This window comes from Bubalus kerabau, chromosome 20, assembly GCF_029407905.1.
Source record: "Bubalus kerabau isolate K-KA32 ecotype Philippines breed swamp buffalo chromosome 20, PCC_UOA_SB_1v2, whole genome shotgun sequence".
NCBI classification, from domain to species: domain Eukaryota; kingdom Metazoa; phylum Chordata; class Mammalia; order Artiodactyla; family Bovidae; genus Bubalus; species Bubalus kerabau.
The window spans coordinates 41,490,011-41,515,325 of NC_073643.1; the positions used below are offsets into that span (position 1 = coordinate 41,490,011).

The 25,315-nt window shown below is 42.9% G+C and overlaps 1 protein-coding gene and 1 long non-coding RNA gene across 3 annotated transcripts in view; both read right to left on the minus strand.

The window, feature by feature from the left end:
* Positions 1-25,315, minus strand: part of PTPRG (protein tyrosine phosphatase receptor type G) — a 770,267-nt gene that overhangs the window by 721,269 nt on the left and 23,683 nt on the right. The window lies entirely within an intron of this gene.
* Positions 1-25,315, minus strand: part of LOC129634947 (uncharacterized) — a 53,856-nt gene that overhangs the window by 5,571 nt on the left and 22,970 nt on the right. The window lies entirely within an intron of this gene.

A 25,315-nucleotide genomic window follows, 5' to 3' on the forward strand; every position in this document is an offset into this window, starting at 1 on the left:
CTTTCTAAGGCCCACTTAACTTCACATTCCAGGATGTCTAGCTCTAGGTGAGTGATCACACCATTGTGATTATCTAGGTCGTGAAGATCTTTTTTGTACAGTTCTGTGTATTCTTGCCACCTCTTCTTAATATCTTCTGTTTCTGTTAGGTCCATGCCATTTCTGTCCTTTATTGAGCCCATCTTTGCATGAAATGTTCCCTTGGTATCCCTAATTTTCTTGAAGAGATCTCTAGTCTTTCCCATTCTGTTGAACCGTGAAATTCCAGATGTTCAAGCTGGTTTTAGAAAAGACAGAAGAACCAGAGATCAAATTGCCAACATCCACTGGATCATCGAAAAAGCAAGAGAGTTCCAGAAAAACATCTATTTCTGCTTTATTGACTATGCCAAAGCCTTTGACTGTGTGGATCACAATAAACTGTGGGAAATTCTGAAAGAGATGGGAATACCAGACCACCTGACCTGCCTCTTGAGAAACCTATATGCAAGTCAGGAAGCAACAGTTAGAACTGGACATGGAACAACAGATTGGTTCTAAGGAGTACATCAAGGCTGTATATGGTCACCCTGCTTACTTAACTTATATGCAGAGTACATCATGAGAAACGCTGGGCTGGAAGAACCACAAGCTGGAATCAAGATTGCCAGGAGAAATATCAGTAACCTCAGATATGCAGATGACACCACCCTCATGGCAGAAAGTGAAGAGGAACTAAAAGGCCTCTTGATGAAAGTGAAAGAGGAGAGTGAAAAAGTTGGCTTAAAGCTCAACACTCAGAAAACGAAGATCATGGCATTTGGTCCCGTCACTTCATGGCAAATAGATGGGGAAACAGTGGAAACAGCATCAGACTTCATGTTTTTGGGCTCCAAGATCACTGCAGATGGTGACTGCAGCCATGAAATTAAAAAACGCTTACTCCTTGGAAGGAAGGTTATGATCAACCTAGATAGCATATTCAAAAGCAGAGACATTACTTTGCCAACAAAGGTCCGTCTAGTCAAAGATATGGTTTTTCCAGTGGTCATGTATGGATGTGAGAGTTGGACTGTGAAGAAAGCTGAGTGCCGAAGAATTGATGCTTTTGAACTGTGGTGTTGGAGAAGACTCTTGAGAGTCCCTTGGACTGCAAGGAGATCCAACCAGTCCATTCTAGAGGAGATCGGTCCTGAGTGTTCTTTGGAAGGAACGATGCTAAAGCTGAAACTCCAGTACTTTGGCCACCTCATGAGAACAGTTGACTCTTTGGAAAAGACTCATGCTGGGAGGGATTGGGGGCAGGAGAAGAAGAGGACGACAGAGGATGAGATGGCTGGATGGCATCACCAACTCAATGGACGTGAGTTTGAGTGAACTCCGGGAGTTGTTGATGGACAGGGAGGCCTGGCATGCTGCAATTCATGGGGTCGCAAAGAGTCGGACACGACTGAGCAAATGAACTGAACTGAACCCTGAACCAGAGGCAGGCGGGCACCTCACTCTGGACCGAGGCCATCAGAGAAAATAGTGATCAAGCTGAAGAATCGCCAGGAATATTACTGAAAGATGCTTTTGATTCCAAGACGCTGGCCAGCAAGCTCTAGAGCCCTCATCACTGCATACATTATAAAATGATTTATCAAAACTTCAATGCTAGAGTCAACAAACACTGATCCACTGTCTCTTTTCTCATAGTCTTCAAGCTAAGTATGGTTTTTGTATTTTTTTAATGGTTAAGAAAAAGTCAAAAGAATAATATCTTGTAACACAGGAAAAGTTTACAGAATTCAAACTTCAGTGTCTGTAAATAACATCTCATTGGAACCCTGTCATGCCTGATCACTGAGATATCTTCCCTGGTTACTTTCAAGCTACAAAGGAATGAGTAGCTACAGTTGCGTTGAGCTACCTAGAAAGTCAAAAATCTCTACAGTGGCTTTTGACAGAGTTTATGGATGCCTGCTGTAATTCACCCACAGATTTGAGGAGAACAGCTTCAAACTAGAAAAATATGAAAGAAAAACTCTTCTCTCCTCGCTATCTAGGCTCCCTTCTCAGAAAACTCAGCAAAAAATGGCATAAGGTACATAAAACTCCCAGAAAAGCTTCTAAGTTTGCTGATTTGGTAGCAAGACAGTGGTGTGAAATAAAGTGGCAAAAAAGATAAAATTTTAAAATGATAAGGAGACTTTCTGTTCCTTTCTGGCATTCAAGATGTCAGAGCAAGTACGTGGTGAGTCCTCTGGTACAACATTCCAGATTTCCCTGGGGCTTTCCTGGTGGCTCAGATGGCAGGCATCTGCAAACTCGAGCCACATAGAGATTTTTGACTTTCTAGGCTGCGCATCACAACTGTACCTACTCATTCCTTTGTAGCTTTAAAGTAACCAGGGAAGATACGTCAGTGATCAGGCATGACAGGGTTCCAATGAGATGTTATTTCCAGACACTGAAATTTTCGTAAATCTTTCCTGTGTTACAAGATATTATTCTTTTGATATTTTCCTAACCATTAAAAAAATATAAGAACAATTCTTAGCTTGAAGACTGTGAGAAAGGAGACAGAGGACCAGTGTTTGTCATTGCAGGTAAAGAATTTTCAGCAATGTAGGAGACCCGGGTTTGCTCTCTGGGTCAGGAAGATCTCCTGGAGAAGGGAATGGCTACCCACTCCAGTATTCTTGCCTGGAAAATCTCATGGACAGAGGAGCCTGGAGGGCTATCGTCCATGATGTCACAGAGTCGGACACAACTGAGCAACTAACACTTTTCTGTCTTCCGGCTGGGGCCATGATCAATTGTGCTGACAACCCAGGAGCCAAAATCCGTATATCATCTCTGTGAAGGGGATCAAGGGACGCTGAATAGACTTCCTGCTGCTGGTGTGGGTGACATGGTGATGGTCACGTTCCAGAAAGGCAAACCAGAGCTCAGAAAGAAGGTACATCCAGCAGTGGTAATGTGACAAGAGAGGTCACACTAGAGAAAAGATGGTGTGGTCCTTTACTCTGAAGATAACGCAGCGGTCATAGTAAACAATGAAGGTGAGATGACAGGTTCTGCCATCACAGGACCAGCTGAAAAGGAATGGGCAGACTTGTAGCCCAGGATCGCATCAAATGCCGGCAGCATTGAAAGATTCTTCAGTGTATTGGGGGAAAAAAATTAAAGAAAAATTATTTGCTCAAAAAAAAACGGACAAGGAAGGCATTGTGCTAGTCTCTTTACATACAGGATTCCAGTTGAGGAGCACATCAAGGTTCTGAGGACAGGTTATCCCCATTTTATAGATGAGGAGACTGAGCCCAGGAGAGGCTGTCTAATGTCCTCACAAGATCATGGCAGAATCTGTGTCTTCAGACCTGGAACCCAGGTTTTGTCAGCTCTCAACCCCATACGTTTTAACTATTACAAGGTGACCAGGATTTTTGTTCAAAAACTCATACTGCTTTTGCCATTCAGAGAAAAAGAATGAGAAGGTAAGAGAATAAGTACCATTTAAGTGAATAAAATGAGAGAATGACCTACCTTTGAAAGGAACAGCCATTTAACAGACAAATGTTTGTTTTATTAAATGCTACATGTTTTAGTGTTGAGCTCTTAAGTAACAATCAGTTCCTGTACTTACCATCACCCTGAGTACAGCCAAATCCATCTAGGCAAACACGCTACATAATCTCTTTATCCATCTGCTATGAGGACTGCTGGCTGTGGACCAGCATCCCTGCCCTATGGGGACTCCTTCTCCCATGCTTGTTTCCCAGGGCAATTTTTTATATCCAGCGATAAATCACTCGTAATCTAAGAAAGAGTGACACTACATCTACCCAATGATTCAGGTCTTTCAAAATCTCTTAACGGAACCTGATGACACAGCCAGTCGCAGCAGTCTTGCAGATTTGATTATCGTTATTGTGATGATGGCTGGTACCAAATACACGGAGCACCGACAGCGTCCCAGGCGCCGGTCCAAGCACTTTAAATGGGCTCGTGTATTAAGCTGTTCATCTGCACACACTCACAAGGTCAGCACTATAATTGCTTTTATTTTACGGATCAGGAAACTGAGGCAAAAAGACATTAAGCAATTTGCGAAGCTCCCACAGCCAGCAGGGGGCAGAACCGGGATTCAAAACCAGGTAGTACAGATGGGAGTTGACACCTCACTGCGTTTCCACATCAGGTCAAAACAAAACATTTAAATGTGAAAATCCACTGCGCATAACCACGCTTACCTATATTATTAGGAGTAGAAGGACTATCTTTAGTTTTTAACTAATTAGAAATAGACTGTGAAGAATAACCTACATAAACTGATAAAAATAAGAAAACATTTTCTCTAAAACACAGTGTTAGGGACTTTCCTGGTAATCCAGTGGCTAAGACTCCGAATCCCCAATGCAGGGAGCCCGGGTTTTGCATGCTGCAACAAAGACCTGGGGCAGCCAAATAAATGAACAAGTATTTTTAAAAATAAATAAATATAATACAATGTTACTTCTTATTTGAAAAAGGAACAAGAAACATCTGAACTGTTTAGAGATGGTGGGGACGCTTCCAGCCAATTTACCTTCACAGTAAAGGTCAGATAGGGACCTCTTTCTGTTTTGCACTATTCCAAGAGCCTGAAACTTTCTGGATTACGTTAGACACAACTCAATCATTCCTTCGGTATAGAGGCAGCAGAGGCTCAGACAATAAAGAATCTGCCTGCAATTCAGGAGACCCGGGTTTGATCCTTGGGTCAGGAAGATCCCCTGGAGAAGGAAATGGCAACCCACTCCAGTATTCTTGCCTGAAGAATTCCATGGACAGAGGAGCCCGGAGGACTATAGTCCATGGGTTCGTAAAGGGTGAGGCTCTTTCCATAATGAAGGCTTATAAACCTTAAGAATAATTTTCATAAATGGAAAAGGTCATAGTTTCATTATATTAATCTATATCAAACCCTCTACAGAGGCCAAAGACCTCAGTAACGTGTTCAGGCTGAATCTGACCACATGGCAAACATACAGTGTTGCTCCCCACTTCTCACTCTGAACCTCCTTCCACCTTGGTGGATGTAATTGACAAAGCCCCCCTTCCCCATAGAGTTCATCCTTCTCAACAAAAGGATGCAGTATTATTTCGATAACACTAGACAGAGCCAGGCAACCAATAACAAGGGATCACAGTAAAGGTATAAGATGTTCTTTTAGCACCTAACCCTACATCAGTGACAGCACAGCCCAGCATCATGGAAGACTGCGGGGGTGCTTACAGCCCTACCTTTCCACCATCAGTTCACTGGGTCTAGAAATGGACTAAGGCCCTGTCCCTGGTCAACTTCTCAGCCTGACCAGCACTGATTTAACAATCAAGAATTTATTATGTCACATAAAATAAAGTCCACTGGAAGGGTAGGCCTCAGGTAGATTCAGCCACTCAAAGACATCAACAAGAATCCAGCTTCTTCCCTTCCTTTCCAGGTTGGCCCTCCTCAAATGTGACTTCATCAAGGGGAGTAATGTCCGCCTCTAGGCTGATATATAGGGATATGAGAGCTGGACATCCTGTGGGTTCATGGGGTCGCAAAGAATCAGACATGACTAAGCGACTGAACCGACTGACTGACTGAGAGCTGGACCATAAAGAAAGCTGAGCACCAAAGAAATGATGCTTTGGAACTATAGTGTTGGAGAAGACTCTTGAGAGTCCCTTGGACTGTAAGGAGATCAAACCAGTCCATCTTAAAGGAAATCAGTCCTGAATATTCATTGGAAGGACTGATACTGAAACTGACACTCCAATACTTTGGCCACCTGATGCAAAGAAATGACTCACTGGAAAAGACCCTGATGCTGTCAAAGATTGAAGGTAGGAGAAGAAGGGGACGACAGAGGATGAGATGGTTGGATGGCATCACCAACTAGAGGGACATGAGTTTGAGCAAGCTCCGGGAGTTGGTAATGGACAGGGAAGCCTGGTGTGCTGCAGCCCATGGGGCTGCAAAGAGTTGGACACAACTGAGCGACTGAACTGACAGGCTGACTCACGGGGAATTTAATTCTAAGGAGAAGCATGAGAGAGAGGTTCCTAATCAAAAATGTCCAGCTACATTCTCAGACCCCCTGAAAACAAAGTCATGTAAGATTTAAAGAGTTTGTGAAGCTGCCCTTTCATGGCAAAGAAAAGTCCTATACAATGAGCATATCAGTGCGCTCCACTCTGTGCAGCCTCAGATTTGGTGCAACGTTTGATCCATCAGGCCAGGATTTGGCCCCAGGCATTTCAGCTTTAACGAATCCCCAAAGAACATAGCTTGATCCGACTTCTGAATTCATGTGGCATTTTCTCAGGACAGTGTTTATAAGTCTTTAAAGGAGGCCCATGTCACGTAGATGGAGGATTTACACAAAAATAAAAACCTACCAGGGACTGCCCGTTACTCAAAGCTTGTATTTCACAGGCAGCTGTCCAAACCATTTCTGTTTCACTGGCAATGGTGTGAAGGAAGGAGGGATAAGGAATTCCACGTCCAGACCCCTGAAATTTTATCAGGGTCATTCACTCAGGATGTGTCTGTCACTCCAGGGTCCAAAGAAGAACTTTCACTTATTCAATGCTCCTTCTTTCTTCCTTTGGTAAAGACCCGTCTTTTCTAAGAGAAACCCATTCCAACAGGCTAAGGTAGGGGAGTTACCTTTTACCTCAGCCACAGTGGTGAGGACATTATCTGAGCCTGTCCAGTTATTAGTCCAGCCCAATGTGGCCCAAGTCTCGATAATTAAGAGTAAGACATGATATCTAGGCTCAGGAAGATTTCTTCTCTGTAAAAATATGGAGGAGAAGATTCAAAAAGACACATGTATCCATTATTCACTGCAGCACTATTTACAATAGCTAAAACATGGAAGCGACCTAAATGGCCATCGACAGACGAATGGATAAAGAAGTTATAGTACATATACACAATGGATTATTACTCAGCCATAAAAAGGAACGCCTTTGAGTCAGTTCTAATGAGGTGGATGAACCTAGAACCTATTATACAGAGTGAAGTGAGTCAGAAAAAGAAAGATAAATATCGTATTCTAACATATACAGAATCTAGAAAAATGGTACTGAAGAATTTCCTTACAGGGCAACAGTGGAGAAACAGACATAGAGAATAGACTGATGGACATGGGGAGAAGGGAGGCGAGGGTGAGATGCATGGGAAGAGTAACATGGAAACGTACATTACCATATGTAAAATAGATAGCCCAAGGGAATTCGCTGTATGGCTCAGGAAACTCAGACAGGGGCTCTGTGTCAACCTAGAGGGGTGGGATGGCGAGGGAGATGGGAGGGAGTTTCAAAAGGGAGGGGATATATGTCTACCTATGGCTGATTCATGTTGAGTTTGACAGAAAACAAAATTCTATAAAGCAATTATCCTTCAATAAAAAAATTAATTAATTTAAAAAACAGAGAGAGAGAGAGATCATCTCCCTGGTGGTCCAGTAGTTAAGACTCCATGCTTCCAATGCAGGGGGCAGTGGCTGCGGAACTAGGATCTCATATGACATGCAGCATGGACAAAATTGTGTTGTTGTTGAGGAAAAAAAAAGAAATACGGAGCGCTATGTCAACAAAGTTTGTGGATGTTGGGGGATTGAAGGTGGTCATTTATCAACATCACAAGAACTGCCCAAAAAGGAACAGAGAGACCTGATAAACGGGTGGAGGACCTGAACCCAGCCAGGCCTGAACCTGGTATACCCTTACAGTAGGGCATCAATCCGTTCTTCTATCCACTTGAGCTACTTTGTGTTGATTTCTTTCCTTTCCAGCTGAAACTTCAATAAAGTGTTCCCCTGTAGCATGTGCTGATGACCATCGTGTGAATATTCCCACCCAGCTCACTTCACCCTGCTCACGGGACAGCACTAAATGGAAACAGGAAAGAGATCTACAGCAGCACATCCTCAGACAGCATCTCTACCGTACAGATACATCAGGCAGAAGCTCAAGAGCACAGACAACAATAAAATGCATTCGTTTAGGGGGCTTCGTTCGCAGTTCAGTGGTAAAGAATTCGCCTGCCAATGCAGGAGGCACAGGTTCGATTCCTGGTCTGGGCAGATCCCGCGTGCCACAGGAAAACTAAGCCCGTGCACCACAACTACTGAGCCTGTGCTCTAGAGCCCAGCAGCCTCAACGACTGAAGCCCTAGCGTCCCAGAGCCTGCACTCCACAACAGGAGAAGACACAGCAATGAGAAGCCCACGCACCGCAACGAGAGAGTAGCCCCTGCCCTCCACAACTAGAGCACAAACCCTCACAGCAACCCAACGCGGCCAAAAATAAAAAATAAAAATAAATAAAATTTTAAACTGAAATAATGAATTGAGGAGTATTTTTTACTTCGTAAATATGATTTGGTTGTAAATTTTACATAATGTTGTGCTTCATAAGACTGTGTTTAATAACGAGCTTACAAAGTTCCTGAGACCTTCCCACCAGTTCTCCCCAGGTTGCAGAAGCAGCTTTCCTGACACCAGGCCAAGGAGGCGCAGAGCAGAAGGGAAGCACCCAGAGCATAAACCCTCCGCCCGCACAGGTCTCAGCCACTCCTGGCCCTCGGGAGTTCGGTCTTCTAACTCAAGCCCTTCTGCAGAAGAGTGGGCACACTTGCTGTCGGATGGTAATACACAGTGTTCGGTTAATTAAGCAGGTTTTAGTGCAGCTAAAACCCAGGGCCTATCTTCTCCCTGATCCCATAAAGCATTCGTGGCAGTTTGGGTTTTAACCAATACAGGAGTAATTCGAAATCAATTTCCCCTCTCCTTGATGAACAATGGACTATTTAGTGTGACCCACAGAGAAAATCAGAAGCCCGTGTACGTGAGGCAGCCGCCGCGAACCCCAGCCCAGCATGCTCCAGGATTCTACCACACAGCTGCATGCCTGACCGAAGCCACCATGAGGAAGCCGGTCTTCTCCTGCTCTGAAAACCGTGATCCATCACCACGGCAGCTACGAGCTGCGCACTCTGATGAGTGAGCAAGATGGCTACAGCTTCAGCCCCTCTGGCATGCACAGGCTGACTAAAGGCGAGGGGGGCCTGAAACAGAGGCCTAAGAATGTCCTATTAACACAGTCACAGAGGGACACGGGTTCAATGAGCCTGGTGCATCTTGCACCCTGGCTGGAATCCCACCATTGTTGCCAAGGCCCTTGATCTTGGACAGCTTGCAGGCATGCTTAGGTGCTCAGTCGTATCCGACCTTCTTTGACCACACAGACAGTAGCCTGCCAAGCTCCTCTGTCCATGGGATTCTCCATGGAGAATACTGCAGTGGGTTGCCATTTCCTTTTCCAAGGGAATCACCCTGACCCAGGGATCGAACCTGAGTCTCCTGCATTGCAGGCAGATTCTTTACCACTGAGCCACCAGGGAAACTCCTGGACAGCTTGAGCCTCAGCTTAATCATTACAGTATCTGCTCTCATGGGGCTACTGTGGAATACAAACAGGATTACGCAGGCAAGTGAGCTGTCTGTCCTATTTGCAAAATGAGTTCCACTGCTAACGGCAGACTTGAAAACACTCGACCTTAAGACTATTTTTTGCCCCCCCAATCAAAAAAACACCCAGCATGATCAAACTTTCACTTAATTAGCATGGATTACCAGCTAGGGTAATGAGGTTACATTCAAAACTCAGTGTACAAGGTTTCAACAAGAGTCAGAATTATCCTTGTCAATTCCCTTGAAATCACCCAAAAAGTGCAGGGCATGTTTTCATGTTATAATATTGTACACATATTGCATAACACCAACATTTGTCCCCTCTACTGAGCATGAATAAAATAAATCAAAGTCTTCAAGCAAGCAACTACAGATTGGAACTATTATGCTTTTTGATACCCAGAAAAAAAAAAAAAAAACAGATGAGAAGATTCTAGAGTGTTCCTGCTCATCTACAGGGTTTACTGAATTCTATTCCATTATGAAGTATGTACTAGCTTCATACGCATGAATATATTTGTTTGCTATAGTAAGGAACACAGGTTATGTGAAACCTGTGGTTTTTTTTCTTTCCTAGAAAAAAACGTGAAATACAGTGTATGCTTACTCATTTTCAATCTGTAGATGGCTTGATTGAAACCACTCTGACTTTTCCAACCCCAGGACCGAATTTCCCAGTACCTCAGAATATGGGCTCAGCTAGAAACAGAGTCATCACAGAAGTAATTAAAGATGAAGTTGTTGCGCTACCCTGGTGATCCAGTGGTTAAGAAACTCACCTTGCAATGCAGGGGACACCAGGTCAATCCCTGGTCCGGGAAGACCCCACATGCCATGGAGCAACCAAGTCCAATACACCAAGTCCCAGCACAACCAAAAATAAAGATAAAGAAATTAATTTTTTTTAAAGATGAAGTCATTAGGTGGACCCTAGTCCAATACAACTAACACCCTTATAAAAAGGGGAAACGTGCACACAGGGAGACCACTGTGTGAACACAAAGGTAGAGATCAAGGCGGTGCTTCTACAAGCCAAGGAATGCCAGACTGCCAGCAAACCACCAGAAGCTAGGAGAGAGGCAGGGAACAGGTGTTCTCAAAGCCCTCAAAATGAACCAATGCTGTCCACCATTTGATCTTGGACTTCGAGCCAATGAGACAATACATTTCTATTGTGTAAGCCACCCATACTGTGGTACCCTTTTACTACAGCCCAAGCAAATGAATACGACAACCAAGCAAACGAATACGACAACCAAACTGACATTTTCTCCTGTGGTCCCACAACAGGCCATCGCACCCAAGCTCTTGGGCACTGGTCTTATGACTCTGAGCGGAGTTACCAATTTAACTGATTCATGAGTTACTGAGTGTGTCTGACAACTCCAGTCTATCATCCACTGATAAACCTTAAAGTCAGGAAGCGGGCAGCACACGATGAGCAACCCCATGTCCTGGCTCACAGGTAAGAGAAAGGAGTCTCCAAGGGAACAAGACAGAGATGCGAGCTGCACTGCCCCCTCAAGCAAGGAAAGCCGTTCTTCTCAATTTCTCTACTTTGTTGGCCCGCTCCTTTTCTTCCCGTGGTGAATAAAAACACCGAAGGGGAAATGAAAACCCATTCATCAACATTCCTGGCCAGACAGTGAGCCGCTTAATGGCTTTATCGATTCCTTGTTTTGCTCTACATTATGTGTTACATTGGCTCAAGCAGTCCATACAAGAAGAATCAAGATGGTGTTGGTAAAAAGGCATTATTTCATTTTAAGCTTGTTACCACTGAGCCCAGTCAACCTTGAACAGAAGTAGCCTAGTTTCAAAACAAGCATGTGCAAAATTTCTATTCATTGCCTGCCAGTGGTCCTTCCCATAGCCAATGTCCCTTGGTTCCAAAGGCCTATCTTAGTTGGTAAAGAAAAACAAACGATGGCAATAACTGTGCCCCTTAAGTGGATTTCCCATGCTAGAATAATGTTTTATGTTTTATATTCCAAGATAATGGTTCCAAAGGCTTTAAGGGGATAAGTTTCATATTAGGAAAATGACTCTAATTACTAACACAAAGCACTCTGTCTATGCATTTTGACATAAATATCACTAAAAGGCTAAAATAAAAAAATTAAGTGGCTCACAAATTTATCAAAGACATACAGGATCTTCAATGCCCTTGCAAATGTGTCCATTTTAATAGATTTAAATAAACATGCTATAAACAAACAACACATAGTCTGTTAAAACAAGTTTTCTAAATTCAAGACAATGACCTAATACCAGATTTGACATGGTAAAAAGATTAAATCAAACCTTTAAACAAATGAACTTGGCTGCTTTAGACAAGGTGGGCAGTTGGCAATAACCTACCACTAAAAGACCAGGGAAAAAGTGAAAACTGACATTAAATGTTCTATACCATTTACAACAATCACTTACATAGTTACTAAAAGTTGAGTTAAATGGCATAAAACCCTTGAGAAAATTGTTCAATTCTGAAAAAGAGCTGAGACTCTGAAATTGTATGTGTCCAATTATCATTTTTGTTCATCATCCTTTCTATCTGTCAAAGAGGAAATAATCAGGAATAGCAACCAAGAGTTGTAAGGTTCAAACCCACCTCTACCACTCACTCACTAATCTGAATGAGTCTCGGACACCTCAGACCTCACTATCCTCATCAAAAAAAAAAAAGGGAAGGGCTGGCCTATATCAAAAACAAATACTGGGACTTGCCTGGTGGTAGATGAGAATCCACCTTCCAATGCAGGGGACACAGGTTCGATCCCTGGTCTGGGAAGATTTCATATGCCATGGAGGAACTAAGCCTGCATATCACAACAAAAAAGTAGCCCCCGCTCACCACAACTACAGAAAGGAAAGCCCATGCAGTCAAAAAGAAAGAAAGAAAAATTCTTAAAAAAAAAAAACAAAAACAAAAAAACAGTACCTATTGTAAACTCTAAGATGGCAAGGGTCTCATGAGCAGCCTCCCGATTATTTGCCAAATAAATAAGGCATTTTATGTGTTTCATATTCTGTGCTTCAACAAGAACAATGAGATTTGAAGGAAGCATTTTATGCCTTAAAAAAAAATTTTGAAACCCACTGGTAAGTTTGGTCTTTTGCTTTTTTCAAAAGTAATCCTGTAACTTGTAGAAATGAATGTATATATTGTTTCACAATCACACAAGTAATGTGAACTTCAAGATTCCACTTATTTTTAAGCTAAATGTGGTATCCAGTGTCTTCACATACAGAGATAAAACAAAGCTGAAATTAATTTTAGGGAATTCAAGAAAAAGGAGACCAGAGATAAATTTTTGCCTTAGCCCAAGCATTTCACACTAAGCAACTTTTGAAGAAAACTCTGTCTTGAGATATTTCTTGGCCAGAGTCACTGAAAATTGTTCTAAAAATCATACCTTTGGCCATACCTGCTGACACTCAATTCGGATGAAGAGTGTTCAAATTTGTTTTCAAAACGAATTGTCCACCTGCCTAAATAGGTTTTGCCTTGAAGGTGTATAAATTGAAAGAAAAGATGCTTTCTTTTTAAAAATATTTTAATTTTTAGATTGTGCTAAAGAATACAATGGTACTAAATAAATTTTCTAACCTTTACCGTGAGGCAAATATTAACTAGACTTCTTATTCTTTATATAAACCAGATACCCAAACCTATAAAACTGATACAAGACTAAAACTCAAATCTAATCCTATATGGAAATCTTAAAACACAGTTCCACCAAGAGCTACACAGCTGGTTCAGTTCAGTTCAGTCACTCGGTCGAGTCCGACTCTTTGCGACCCCATGAATTGCAGCACGCCAGGCCTCCCTGTCCATCACCAACTCCCGGAGTTCACTCAGACTCATGTCCATCGAGTCAGTGATACCATCCAGCCATCTCATCCTCTGTCATCCCCTTCTCCTCCTGCCCCCAACCCCTCCCAGCATCAGAGTCTTTTCCAATGAGTATGTGTATATAAATGGTACTCTGCCTTCTACTGAATAACTTATGAATATGATATTACTTCATTTAGTAGAAGGGTCAAGGCCTAGGGCCAAGCTACCAAGTTATAAATGAAATTCTTACACCCACTCCCTCAAGTAGCAATAAGAAATACACATTTACCAAAGGTTCTGGTCCCCTTCCTGGACCTGCAACATTGTTGACACAGACAGCATGGACAACACCCAAACTTTAAGGCCACACTCCCAATTGTAAGGAAAGACATGATAGTTTCCATGGTTTTACTCAGTTCATTTCTTTGAGCAGTTAACACTATATAATCAGACTGTTCTTCCTATAGGCAAAAAGTAAGAAAACAATGAATAAAATTCTTCACATGTTAATGACTGTGCTGATCCCAACGTCCACCGTAACACAGATGGCAAAGCTACATTCAGGCTACAAAGGAAATACCCCACGCCTTGCTCAGTTCTGTCCAGGGAGGTGGGAAATTATCACTGTGCTCTGTACTCAGGCACACAGAACATGTCCAGATGGAAACCAAAATATGCAGACTATCATCTGTGTGTTTGAACTAAATGACAAACATCTGCAAACAGACAGACTTTCTCACTTCTCATCTGGATTAAGGAAAACTTCCATTTTCCCACAACAGATTAAAAATGATTTAACAACAACAACAAAAAAAAAATTAATTAACTGTAACCATCCCCTGTCCATGTCAGACCTTAGCTATGCTTGGATCAGGCCAATTTTGTTGTAACATCGTGTTTCTTCCTGTAAGCTATTTCCCCAAACACACTGTGCAGATTTCTCTGTCATGCTTTATTGATAAGAGTCGGGCTTGAAAGCAGGGCTGCCAGATTATTACCATAGAATAAATTATGGACATGCAAAGTGCTGATGGATGTTGGCTGTGCTCTTGTGACAAACCAAATGGTGGATCTGAGGCTTAAACTGCTACACCAAGGACCTGGCACAAAGTAGATACTTAACAAATATTTGCCAAACTGAGTAACACTCTACCTGACAAACACGAAACATCATCCAGTCCTGGGTGTGCTTCAACAGAAATAATTGATTTGGATGAGGGAGGTGGTGAATGAAGACGGGGTGCTCAGGCAGCCCTCGGAAGCAGCTCTGGCCCTTGAAATAAGCAGCATTTGCAATCGCTGCCCCTCCCCTTCTGCCTGGACTCCCCATGTCTGATCACTACAATTAGGGCCTGAGCTGCCTTACTTGAGCCAGCAGCACATCAGCTAACCCAGTCAATTCATACTTGGTCTGCTCAGAATGGAGGAGATGCTCTCGCCACTAACAGCCCGCAGCTGCACCCCACACCGGCAAAGATGCAGGGCTGGGCACTGTAATCCCCGCCCGTCCCCTCCCCCTCCCGGATGAGCATTTTCACCCTCTCTTTGTGTTTAAATCCATTTTGGTCCACAGCATTCTGATTAGTCGGCGCTGGGCAGAGAATAGGCTCCCAAAGACTTGTTGATCCAAATATTCAGGAAAAGGTTGGAGACTCAGTGGAGAATCAGGGCTGCCTGGTACACAGTTTAGATTCCAATTTCAAAACTGTTTTATTTTTTTAAGTAATTCTATCAATACCCATTTTATTACATGACACAGTGAACACCCTGAGATGCATTCTATTTTTTAAACCCAGCTGTCTATCTGCTGTCGACATTGCCGATAAAATTCCAAGTCATTAAGGGAAAAAGAGAGACTTCGTTTGCTGTGATAATACACAGATCTGTGTATCTTTCCAACTGCCTTCCAGGTCGAAAGAAATGAGGTCTTGATGAGTACCAGCTAGCTATTAATTAGATTTAGTAGCAACAAAATATTACTTTTCAAGCACTGTAAGAACTGAGAATAGCTACCAAGCTCAGCAGAATTTTTCTATCTTTTCGTTTCCCTGACCCCCTTTTTCCAATTTATCTCATTAAAAATGCTTCCATCTGAAAGGAAATGAAGAGAGCAAGAACAAGAACTGAGGAGTAAATGCAAGTGATTATTATAAAGACCTCATTCATCTATCCCGAATTTTCAAAATCCCATTTCATTTTGTTTAGCTAAGAAAAGGGCAACTGTATATATACACAGCTTACCTTTAAGGAGCAGACCTATAAGTCTGAAGCAGTGACTGCAGCGTATGCCACTACAGCTCTTTTTTAACAGTCAGGACCACCTTTTGTCCTTTTTTTGTAATTTAATTATTTTTATATAGTCGACAAAGGACATGCTGATTACTGGGCTGAAGGAAAGTATTGCTGTTGTTTGGTCGCTAAGTTGTGTCTGACTCATTTGTGACCCCACGGACTGTAGCCACAGACTGTCAGGCTTCTCTGTCCATGAAATTCCCCAGGCAAGATTACTGGTGTGGGCTGCCACTTCCTCCTCTAGGGAACATTCTTGACCCAGGGTTGAACCTACGTCTCCTGTATTGGTAGATGAGTTCTTTACCACTGGGCCACCTGGGAAAGTGAAGGAAAGTACAGGGCTTCCTAAAAGCAATTCAGCCCAGCTGGGCCTTTCCTGACACACAAAGTTTTAGGATTTCAAAGGTGTCTGTCCTGATGGGGGACAGAGGTGCCTATGGTTATGTGGGGAAACACTACAGAAAAGGAACATATAGATGGGGGCCAAGGGCCCTGTCTTCTCAAAACTTTCCATGTGCTAAGGAATCACTTGGGCAGTTTTGCTAAGAACAGATCCAGAGTGGAGGCTGAGACGGTTAAGAATCCACATTTCTAACAAGTTCCTGGGTGATGTGGTCAAACGAAGACACTTTGGCTCTTAGGATTTGGAACTGTCTAGAATAACTAGCCTATATTGGTTTTGCCTGCCCAGCATCTACTGTGGGGCTACAGTGAACCAGTCAGACTTTAGGGAGGTGTAAGAGGGTGGTTTCTTTTCCTCCACCACCCCCCGCAGCTTTATTGGGGTGTATCAACAAAGAGAAGGTGATTTTCAAAGACAACCTGTGTATCACGTTCACAAGAGGGGACAGATCCATCTCCTTTCCCCCAAGAGGGGTGTTTCTTACAATGACTAAGAAAATAATTTAAAATCATTTTGGTTAGGTATAAGCTTCACATTCAAAAAAAAACTGGTATGCCTCAGAATACACTGGCTTTACCACAGTTTAAGCTGCAGAGAGAGAGAAGATTCAGTTATGTTTTGTTTTTCTCTCCAGTGCCTCTAACAGAGGACTCCAAGCAGTTTCTCTGCCTCTTTTGAGCTCATCGTGGTGGCTCAGACAGTAAAGAATCCACCTGCAGTGAAGGAGACCCGGGTTCAATCCAGGTCAGGAAGATTCCCTAGAGAAGGGACTGGCTACCCACTCCAGTATTCTTGCCTGGAGAATCCCATGGACAGAGGAGTCTGGCAGGCTACAGTCCATGGGGTCGCAAACAGTCGGACAGAACTGAGGGACTAACACTTTTCACTACTTTTTTCAAAACTTCGCATATGCTCATTTAGTTACACGTCATAGTCACCCTTTCTAACCTCAGCACCAGACTCAGTAACTGGGACTGAACACAGAATTAACAGTTAGCACTTAGTAAATGTTAGACAACTGTGCGTGGCCCTTCACATCCATTATCTTCTGGAGTCTCACCCTCGAGGAATAATTCTCAAGGAAAACAAAATCTGATACCCAGTTCCAAAGCCTGTATACCACTCCCACCCAACAACTGTATAACAGGGCTTTAGTGAGCACAGCATTTCTAGAGAGGAAAAGATCATGCGTTCACTGCCAAGTTCAAAACCTGTCACCTGCACCTTCTTTCTAGTTCCTCCACACCCCTCATTGCCCTCCCCCTCTTTCTACTGCCTCTTCAACTAGTTTTCACACCACTAACCTGGAGGTGGACACCTCTGGGCCCCTCTTGCTAAGACAGGTCAGCATGAAGGCAAGGATGCCCAGGCAAATGTGACACACCTCTGTAACACAACAAACCGAGGGAGGAAAACCCATCATGAGGCCAATGACATGGTACAGGGGACAGCCCTGGACTCCTGCACACTTGCCCTGCAAATACCACAGCAAGCTATCTTCCTGCCCTCTCAACCTCCAAAAAGAAAAAGAAACAGAATCATACCCTAGGGTGTCCAAGACCAGGGGGAGAGACAAAGTTATCAAGACTCGCATTTCTACAAACCTATGACCCAGCACTTCCAATTCTCTGTGTTGACCATAAGCCAGTACTGACACATGTGCACAAAGAGATATCCATAAAGACTATTCTGTGTCAGGTGACTTCAGGGACCACCAGCAAGAAAGTACCTCATTACCTCTGCAGCCTATTCTTAACAATGGAATCCCACACTGCAAGTAACAGGACTGTGTTAAAATTATCAGGTATCATCCATGAAATTTTTTTTTTAATCATTGCTGAATCCCTCCAAAGAGCAGCAGCATGATATATACAATATATTATTTATGTAAAAATAATCTATATATTTGTAAGTATGTGTGAAAGGCTTAGTTGCCCAGTCGTGTGTGACTCTTTGTGACCCCATGGACTGTAGGCCTGCCAGGCTCCTTTGTCCATGGAATTCTCCAGGTAAGAGAACTGGAGTGGGTTGCCATTCCCTTCTCCAGGGGATCTTCCCAACCCAGGGACTGAACTTGGTTCTCCTGGTTCATAGGCAGATTCTTGCATGTGTGACTGCATGCTAAGTCATTTTAGTCGTGTCCAACTCTGTGTGACTCTATGGACTGCAGCCCGCCAAGCTCCTCTGTCCATAGGATTCTCCAGGCAAGAATACTGGAGTGGTTGCCATGCCCTCCCGCAGAGGATCTTCCCAATCCAGGGATCTAACCCAAGTCTCTCATGTCTCCTGCATTGGTAGGTGGCCTCTTTACCACTCGCGCCACCTGGGAAGCCCATATATTTTTATAACTATATGTAAATCTATTAAAATAGCTGAGAAGGCAAGATAAGAAGTAGTCAACAGATTAAAGATTTGGCTGAAATGTTCTAAGAAAGAACATGTTAACATATTATATGCAATTTTTTTTTAAGAAAAAAATAAAGGACAGGGGTGTCAACAGCCAACAGTAGATGCTCTGTGTTCCTGGCCCATTATTTCTATCAGGAACATAAGATGTCAGCATCCTGAGAAGGTACCAGTCCTTGAAACAGAGACTACACCCAGGCATTAGCAAAGGACTGTGCTGTCCTCGGTCACCACTCACTCGAATATGCAGGAAACCTTAGGTCTGACACCCTGGGTCCTTCCAGCCTCATCTCACACTACCTCCTCAACTTCCTACCTCAGATGTCCTAAGGCTATGAGATGCTCATCTAGCCTACCTTGAAGTGGCTGTTCTTGGCAAATCTAATGACTGACCCTGACCATAGCCCGGTATTCCACTTCCGCTTTCCAGACTGGGTTTGAGCATCATCTCTCCATCCATCCATCCATCCTTTCACACCGAGCAGTTGCCCCATGCCCAGCATACCAAAGACACAGCAATGGGGAAGATTATCCCGACCACACAGACCAGTCTAGTGGCCCAGGCTACCTGCATCCACACCCAACCCATCCCAGTAATCACCAAAATCCTCCAAGTCCAGAGTGAGCCTGAACCACCAAGAGCTAAGGTGCAGAACAGCTGCTTTCAAAACCCCAGCCCCTTCACCTCACTATGTAACTGGGGAAAATTTTGCTCTCTTCAAAGCTCCAAGCTTCTCATTTTCAGATGGACATAATATCCTGGAAGGAGGTATCTTAGGTGACCTCTCCCTCATGGGGTTGTGGTGAGGGTTAAATTAGTACCTGCGTAGCTCTAAGTTCAAGACCTGAAATGTATCATTCAGCAAGTGGTAGTTTCATTAATAACATGGTGTTATGGGAGGAGCTGGCCAACTTTTGCTTTAATGGGTCATAGTTTATATATTATACACATGAAATAGTTTAAGCCCGCACGCAGGTCAGACAGTACGCTCCTGCTTGTAAGCACACAAGTGTGGTTATGCTGCAATAAAACATGATTTACTGACCTTTAATGTGAATGCCGTATTTTCATGTCTCAAATTATTTTTTTAATTTTTTCAACAGTTCAAAAACGTAAAATAACATTCTTAATGCACTGGCTTGGGCAAAAACAAAGAGCAGGTCTGATTTGGGCCCAGTCTAGTTTGCTGACTCCTGTATTAGAAGAAATCCTAGGAACTAGAGAGACTCCTATATGTAACAAGTTTTTCCTGTCTGTAGAGCTATAACTTCCCTGGCAGCTCAGCAGTAAAGAACTGGCCTGATGATGCAGGAGACTCGGGTTGGATCCCTTGGTCAGGAAGATCCCCCAGAGAAGGAAATGGCAACCCACTCCAATATTCTTACCTGGAGAATTCCGTGGACAGAGGAGCCTGAGGAGCTACGGTCAGTGAGGTTAAAAAAGAGTCGGACACAACTTTGCAACTAAACAAGAACTGTTAACTGCTAGTTGTTGCAGGAGCCTCCAGCACTGGGCTACTTGAAGGAAAAAAAAACAGAACAACTAAACATTCATAAACACATATGTATGTATATACACATACATATAAATAAATATGTATCTGCCATTTCCTATCAAATTGTCCAAAAGAAAATGATAAGAAAGTAAATGTGTTAAACTTAATATTTGGATGCTCTGGGCAGAGGTGATACAGAAATTCCTTGTACTCTTTTTGCACCTTCTTAGGAAATTCGAAATCATTTCAAAATTTAAAAATCTAAGGACTAAGAATAAATGATTCCAACAAGTTCTCTGTCTAAAGACCTTATATAAAGAGCATGGTTACTTGCTTTCTGTTGTTTCTATTTCACAAAATGGAAGGCAAAAATTTGCCTATGGAAGGTGACATTTGCCATTAATACTGTAAATATTTTTTATTTATTAAATACTGTAAAAAATACTTTGGCCATTTGATGCAAAAAGCTGACTCATTGGAAAAGACTCAGATGCTGGGAAAGACTGAAGGCAAAAGGAGAAAAAGATGGCAAAGAATGAGATGGTTAGATAGCATCACAGACTCAATGGACATGAATTTGGGCAAACTCCGGGAGACAGTGAAGGACAGGGAAGCGTGGCATGCTGCAGTCCATGGGGTCACAGAGTTGGACATGACTTAGTGACTAAACAACTACAAAAAATGGCTATCAGTTCAGTTCAGTCACTCAGTCGTGTCTGACTCTTTGCGACCCCATGGACTGCGGTATGCCAGGCATCCCTGTCCATCACCAACTCCTATAAATCAGCTAACAACTATAAATCACCTAAAATCAAGACAGTGTCTCATGTCTTCACAAGACTGAAGTGAAGTGAAAGTTGCTCAGTCGTGTCCGACTCTTTGTAACCCCATGGACTATACAGTCCATGGAATTCTCCAGGCCAGAAGACTGGAGTGGGTAGTTTTTCCCTTCTCCAGGGGATGGTCCCAACCCAGGTCTCCCACGTTGCAGGTGGATTCTTTACCAGCTGAACCACCAGGGAAGCCCAAGAATACTGGATGGGTAGCCTATCCTTTTCCAGCGGATCTTCCCAACCCAGGAATTGAATCAGGATCTCCAGCATTGCAGGCAGATTCTTTACCAATAAAGCTATGAGGGAAGCCCTTCACAAGACTAAAAACAAGACAAAATACACTCAAGCCCTAACAGTGAGGCCATCACAGACAACCGTTCTGCCCGGGGGCACCCACCAAGTCAGTCACATTCCTTCTACACCCCTCCTGTTGGTGGAGGGGTGGAAGCAAGCAGACCTACCTGGGGGATACCTGGCCCCATAAATGATAAAGGAATAAACAAGGAGAGAAAAAGGTTACCCAGTCTTGTCTCTTGATATCCTTCCATTTGCATAATAATACTAGTCAAAGAATCCAGGTAGATTCCTTCCAGAGAAGGGAGTCTCCTTCCCTTACTACCCCCCCTACCCAAGACAAATGGGAACCCAGTCCCAAAGGACTGTCCCCCAGCAGGTCCTGTTCCTTTAATTCCAGTCTGTTGATTCTCATGACTCTCCTGGCCTCCTCTCATCACATGGCCAGTTCCTTTCCAGGAAGACGGCCTCTCTCAAGAGTAGTAACTTTTTCGCACTGGCAGCCCTGCAGACAACACAGTTTTAGAACCTGTGGGTTCAGAGGGACAGAAGGAACAGCTGAGCTTCTCTTTCCTATCAGTGACCTGTGGCAATCCCAGGCGACGGGATCTGAAACCATCCCCAATTCCCCTGCACTGAGAAGTTGCTTGCTGGTTGCCATACCATCTTCACACACCAGAGCTCAATTCCAAAACCCTCACATGAGAATAACCTGCTAATTGGGTCTCCAGTGCCTCCCTCATAAATAGATACTACAACTGGCAGCGTAATTAGCAAGCTTCCGCTGCCAAGACAACCACCGTTTTCCCCCTCCCCCGTTGGAGAAGTTGTCCTTCCTGACCTTAAGTTTCAAATCCTAGATATTTTCAGATGGAAAGGTCTGCTCAATCAAAGGAATCTATCACCTAACGAAAGCAATTAAACTGGCAAATAATTCAAAATCCACAGCAGCAAAACAAGACAAAAAAAAATAAAAAGGAGGAAAGTGAAGCAAAAAGCAAGCCTTATTAATAATTCCCTTGGTCTCAACTGTCCAGAAAATGCATGATAAGGTTCAAAAGCACAGTCAGTCAGTGTCTTAATTGTCCTCTTACCCTCTGACTACCCACATATGGGTCCCACAGGCAGGTAGCAGTACTTGGCACACAGCAGGTCCCTAACAAACAATACAGGTTAGGGAGGAGAGAAGCTCTTTCTCACTAAGAATCTCCTGTCCTTGACCAAAGGAGAACCTGGACCTTCATCTTTCATTTCCTAAGAATTAAGCTTTATGCTGAATTTATGATGTTTTAATATCTTTCACAAAATGATACCAACAACCCACCAAAAGGCTGTAGACCAACAATGAAATAAATGTGTGGAAGTTACAGATGATTTTCTTTTTTCTCTACATGACTTTATGAATTCCCCTATTTTCTACAGTGAACATTTATTATATTTGTATTACAGAAAAAAAATGAAAACCAAGTAGATGAAAATAACATTCTCATTCAAACACAGAGCAGTCTTTCAACTCCAAGGTGCTCCCAAGTCACCTGCAGGTCTTGCTGAAAGACAAATTCCAGTTCCATTAGTCTAGGGTGCTGGTGAAGACTGACATTTCTAACAAGCTCCCACGCAATAGCTGGACAAACCCAACAGCGCTTTGATTGCCAAGACTCTATAAAACACAAAAGTAATTCAGATGCCAACAATCCCAGTTTTAAAGAGACGATGATGGTAACAAGGCCTTAAATCAAAGCAGGGCAACACTAGCAAAGCCCACGCTGAAAAAGGAATGCCTTTTGGGCTCCAGCCAGAAAGAAGCAAAAAAAACACCAAACCAAAACACAAGTGAACTTTACTTGGAAGTACAGTACTCTGCTGGAAGCGCATGTCTCCATAGTTAAAAACAAATGAAATTGCTTCCTATTGATTTTAATTTAGGCTGGAACACTTGCTGTCCAATAATGCCAGCAAAGGAAACTGAGTGAGGACAAGATATGATAAAAGAGACAAACTCTAGAGGCCATCAGATACTCGGCCAACCTCCGGTCTCAAATGTAGTTAAAACGTGATAGACAGGATTAGGTGTGGGCAGAACAGACACCCAGATGCACCGTTTCCCATTCATCTCATCCTCCAGGGCCTCTTACCATTATGGACTCTTTTTATTATTTTTTTAAATTCCAGCTGTAAATGTTGTTCAATTAAGTTTTTACTCATTTCCTTACAGATCCTTAGGATTCTCATTTACAAATAAAATCAAGAGACGCAGTTAAGGCTAAGTGTTATCAGCATGTCTCCTCAAGAGAGGCTGTCCTCTGCACCAAAATAAAAGTCCTCCTATTCCTGGAGATAAAAAGCTCAAAATGAATGAACTCGAAAAATCAAAGGGAGAAATGAAGCCATTATGAAAGGACTATTTTTGGCAGGCAAGGGAGATGGTTCCTGTCCTTCTCAAGGCACCTAGTTACCTTCCCTTTGATGTACTTTCTAGCTGATCCTGGTGTCCTTTGATTGAAAATGACCCAAATCAATCTTTGGTTAACATAAGCAGAAAAACAATGTACTGAAAGATTCTTGGACATCTCCTTACAAATAGCTGAAAAAAGAAAAGATGGAAAAGGCAAAGGAGAAAAGGAAAGATATACCTGTCTGAATGCAGAGTTCCAAAGAATACCAAGGAGAGATAAGAAAGTCTTCCTCAGTGATCAGTGCAAAGAAATAGAGGAAAACAATAGAATGGGCAAGAATAGAGCTCTCTTCAAGAAAATTAGAGATACCAGGGAACATTTTATGCAAAGATGGGCTCAATAAAGGACAGAAATGGTATGGACCTAACAGAAGCAGAAGATATTAAGAAGAGATGGCAAGAATACACAGAAGAACTGTACAAAAAAGATCTTCATGACCCAGATAACCACGATGGTGTGATCACTCACCTAGAGCCAGACATTCTGGAATGTGAAGTCTAGTGGGCCTTAGGAAGCATCACTATGAACAAAGCTAGTGGAGGTGATGGCATTCCAGTTGAGCTATTTCAAATCCTAAAAGATGATGCTGTGAAAGTGCTGTACTCAATATGCCAGCACATTTGGAAAACTCAGCAGTGGCCACAGGACTGGAAAAGGGCAGTTTTCATTCCAATCCCAAAGAAAGGCAATGCCAAAGAATGCTCAAACTACCGCACAATCTCAAATGCTAGTAAAGTAATGCTCAAAATTCTCCAAGCCAGGCTTCAGCAATATTTGAAGCATGAACTTCCAGATGTTCAAGCTGGATTCAGAAAAGGCAGAGAAACCAGAGATCAATTGGCCAATATCCACTGGATCATCAAAAAAGCAAGAGAGTTTCAGAAAAACATCTACTTCTGCTTTATTGACTATGCCAAAGCCTTTGATTGTGTGGATCACAACTGTGGAAAATTCTTCAAGACATGGGAATACCAGACCACCTGACCTGCCTCTTGAGAAATCTGTAAGCAGGTCAAGAAGCAACAGTTAGAACTGGACATGGAAACAGACTGTTTCCAAATCGGGAAAGGAGTATGTCAAGGCTGTATATTGTCACCCTGCCTATTTAACTTATATGCAGAGTACATCATGAAAAATGCCGGGCTGGATGAAGCACAAGCTGGAATCAAGATTGCTGGGAGAAATATCAATAACCTCAGATATATAGATGACACTACCCTTATGGCAGAAAGCGAAGAAGAACTAAAGAGCCTCTTGATGAAAGTGAGAGAGGAGAGTGAAAAAGTTGGCTTAAAACTTAATATTCAGACAACTAAGATCATGGCATCCAGTCCCATGACTTCATGGCAAATAGATGGGGAAACAATGGATACAGTGACAGATTTTATTTTTCTGGGCTCCCAAATCACTGCAGATGGTGACTGAAGCCATGAAATGATGCTTGCTCCTTGGAAGAAAAGCTATGACCAACCTAGACAGCATATTAGAAAGCAGAGACATTACTTTGCCAACAAAGGTCCATTTAGTCAAGGCTATGGTTTTTCCAGTGGTCCTGTATGGATGTGAGAGTTGGACTATAGGAAAGCTGAGCACCAAAGAATTGATGCTTTTGAACTGTGGTGTTGGAAAAGACTCTTCAGAGTCCCTTGGACTGCAAGGAGATCAAATCAGTCAGTCCTAAAGGAAATCAGTCCTGAATATTTATTGGAAGGACTGACGCTAAGGCTGAAACTCCAATACTTTGGCCACCTGATTTTTAGAACTGACTCATTTGAATGGTCCCTCCTGATGCTGGGAGGGATTGAAGGCAGGAGGAGAAGG